This window comes from Silene latifolia, chromosome 11 (assembly GCF_048544455.1).
Source record: "Silene latifolia isolate original U9 population chromosome 11, ASM4854445v1, whole genome shotgun sequence".
Lineage (NCBI taxonomy): Eukaryota > Viridiplantae > Streptophyta > Magnoliopsida > Caryophyllales > Caryophyllaceae > Silene > Silene latifolia.
The window spans coordinates 131454195-131457821 of NC_133536.1; the positions used below are offsets into that span (position 1 = coordinate 131454195).

The 3627-nt window shown below is 46.3% G+C and overlaps 1 non-coding gene across 1 annotated transcript; it reads left to right on the top strand.

The window, feature by feature from the left end:
• The first annotated feature begins 2940 nt into the window (after nucleotides 1–2940).
• LOC141615895 (small nucleolar RNA R71) lies at nucleotides 2941–3047 on the top strand. The gene has a single exon (XR_012530283.1). It is a non-coding gene; the product is annotated as a small nucleolar RNA R71 (small nucleolar RNA).
• Nucleotides 3048–3627: the final 580 nt, after the last annotated feature.

The window sequence follows — 3627 nt, forward strand, 5'->3', positions numbered from 1 at the left end:
ACCAGCGTGAGCTAGGGGGTTTCAGTAGCCAGCAGTGCTACTAATAAGTACCTGAAAGACAAATAAAACCCACGCATAAAATCGAGAAGACAATTTTGAAGCGGTAAATATGTGCACAAATGAGAAAATTAGAAGAAATAAATAATTTGACGGAAAGTAAAGTGGAGTAGAAAACTCCCTTAAGTCCGCATATCGACCAAACACAGCAGGGGAGAGGTCGTGAACAGGTACAGCAGCGTCCTTGGTCGATCGACTAAGAACGGCAGTCGATTGACCAATGTGTCAGGAACAGTAGCTCCTGGAAAGGGCAACTCAGTCGATCGACCAATGTAGCCAGTCGATCGACTGAAAATACTGTTGTACTCCTTATTTCTTCGTATTTGCTCAATTACTTGAGCTAAAGAGGTCTAAAAACCTGCAAATGCACAATAATACGCGCCCAAAATTGCGCAAAAACCCAAAGCAAAGTCTCAAACGTATAAAATCCTAAGCAAGCAAAATAAAATGCGAAGTTCCGCGCACACAAAAGCAATAAAAAGTGTCTAACAAAAGCAAATAAAAAGTTTGGAAAACATGTGATCAACTAGTAGTTGATCAAGAACGGCCACGGAATGGCCCACTTCGTCGGCTTCTGGCTACTAGAGGTAGCCTCAACGGTGCTTATCTTATCAGCTGCACCCTTCTTAGCCTCCACGTCCGTATGGCTCAACGGATCAACACTTTCATCATCTCCCTAGTCAATGACCTCTTCTTGCTCATCAAAGTCCAAGTCGGACTCCCTTGCCTTGACCGGCACGTCATCAACTTCCTCATCAGTGGCATAGCTAAGGCAACCAAGACCTCCTCGTGAAACGATTGGCTTCTTTGCGGCTGGAGTGACTTGCAGTTCTTCCTTCCCCAAACCAGCTCCTGCAATATCAGAAATAGACAAATCTTCCTCCAATTTGCTCCCAATCTGGGGCGGAGGGGTTACAACAGGAATAGAGATAGGTGAATCAGGAAGCACAAAGTACGATTTCTTGTCAGAAACCGTGTTACAAGTCACAGGCCACATGGGGTCCTTTTTCTTAGATGGCTGGGCAAAAACAATAGAATGCTTGCCCACTTTAAAAGTCAGGGTTCCTAGACCGACATCTATGACTGCACCAGCAGTGTGCAGAAATGGCCTACCCAAAATAATGGGAATATGGGCATCCTCATGCATGTCAAGTACCACGAAGTCGACGGGGAAGAAAAACTTCCCTATTTGGACAGGGATGTCCTCTAAGACTCCTATTGGCTGGACCGCAGATCGGTCAGCCATCTGTACTGTCATATCTGTCACTGCGAACCTAGTCAATTTGAGCGTCCTAGCTAGACTCAAAGGCATGACGCTTATACTAGCTCCTAAGTCATATAATGCCTTCTCAATAGAGAAGGTACCTATATTGCAAGGAACAGAAAAGCTACCCGGGTCCTCTAGCTTATGGGGTGCAGTGTGTGACAAATAAGAGCATGACTCTTTGGTTAACGCGACAGTATGCACATTTTCAAGTGACTTTTTCTTAGACAGGAGTTGTTTCATGAATTTAGTCTAGGCAGGCACTTGATTGACCAACTCAAGGAAAGGAACTTGTACATTCAAACTACGAATTACCTTTTCAAATTTATTAAAAGATACTTGTTCCTTTGTCGGCACTAGTCGCTCTGGATAGGGGGCTGAAAGAAGTACCTTAGCCCTTTCTTCTAAGTTTCGCATGCCGACATCCGTGGACTTAGGCTGAAAGTCCACCTTCTTCTCCTTATTGGAGCTTGAACCCTCCTCAGACCGTCTTAAATGTGAGCCATTGACAGACATTGGGTCGAACTTCGGAATCGGGACGGACCCATCAGCACTCGGGTCTTTCCCCAACACTTTCGGAGTTGTCGAACCCCGGAACAAATGGTCTCTCAAATTATCGGGCATTGAAGGACGAAATTTCTCAATATCAGCAGGGGTCTCAGTCGATCGACTGAGATGTACAGTTCCAGAAGCTCCTGTAACCCGCATATCAGTCGATCGACCGGCTATATCAGTCGATCGACTGATGTACCTGGTAGACGCCTTTTTCTTTGAATTATTCGTTACAGCTTTATTTTGACTCGGTTCCGCCTCATTCTTTTCAGGGGCATCCTCGACCATAGCAGGCCCCTCCAGGGTAGACCCACTCCTGAAAGTGATGGCATTCAGGGTCTCTTTCTGGTCAGTTTGAGTGGGTAAATGTCCGGGAGCTCGAGTGGTACTCTTACTAGCCAATTGAGCAATTTGGCTCTCTAGCAGCTTCATCCCGGCCTCTCTAGCTTGGGACTCCTTTAGCAGCAAGTTCTTAAACTCAGCAAAATCAGAACCGTGGGATTGTTGTTGCTGCTGCGGCACATAAGGATGTTTTTGGTATTGTTGTTGCTTATGATGAGGGGGCACATAAACTTGCTGCTGCTGCTGTTGTGGAGGTTGAGTCGGATTTAGGACATTCTGGCTACTCCACCTCAAGTTGGGGTGGACATTCGGTTCATAGTACGTGTTTGTCTGCCTATAGTGTTGAAAGGCAGCACAAGACTCGAAAGGACTGGGACAATTCTCTGAGACATGTCCCTCAGCTCCACATCTTCTACAAACGAAAGGACCGTCTGAAACAACATTTACTTGGTACATCCCATCTTTAGAAGCTCCTCCCAATTCATATTTGTCAAACCTTGCAGTGAGAGCTTCTAGTGCAGCAACAGAGGAAGATTCAGCAGCTCTCCTCTGGTTTCCTCTCGAATTCCCATATTCAGCCTTATGAGTGGCCAGATCATCGATGATCTTCCACCCCTTGGTCTCTCCCATGTTCTCAGCAAATCGGCCATTGGCTGCAGCATCCAATATGGCCCTCGATCGTCATACGATCCATTATAGAACGATTGCACAAGCTCCATTTTTCGAACCCATGGTGCGGTATGGTTCGCACGGATTTCTTGAAACGGACCCATGCTTCATGGAAGTTCTCATCTGGCCCTTGTTTAAAGCTCGTGATCTGAGCTCTAATGGCATTCGTCTTCGAGGCAGAGAAGTACTTTTTATAGAATGCCAGGGCAAAGGAATTCCAGTCGGTGATCCCATATGCGGCTCGATCCAGATCTCTATACCACTCCCTTGCAGCATCACGAAGGGAGAAAATGAACATGGTCTCCTTGATCTGATCTTGGGTCACACCGGCCGGTGGGGGTATAGAGCAGCAATAATCAATAAAAATCTCCATGTGCTTGGCTGCATCTTCATTTGCAGCTCCCCCGAACTGGTTTCTCTCAACCAGGTTAATATAGGAAGGCTTTGGCTCGAATTTTCTCGCCTCCCCAGGTAGTTCGAATCCTTTGTAGAGATTCGCATTTGTAGGCTCGAGTGACTAGCAATGGTTGCTTCTTCACCATAATCGGGATTTTGGAGAAGTAACTGTCTCATTTGAAGAAGTAGAGGCGGGAGATGTAGGTGGATCTCCTTCGAACAGAGCGTTCTCGTAGTGGCTTGACAGAGTACTCGGCTCTTCCTCTGTCGGTAATACCCTTTGTGATCGTCTAAACTCACGCAAGGATTTCTAGATCTCAGGATTTAATGGTACTAGTTCACCACCC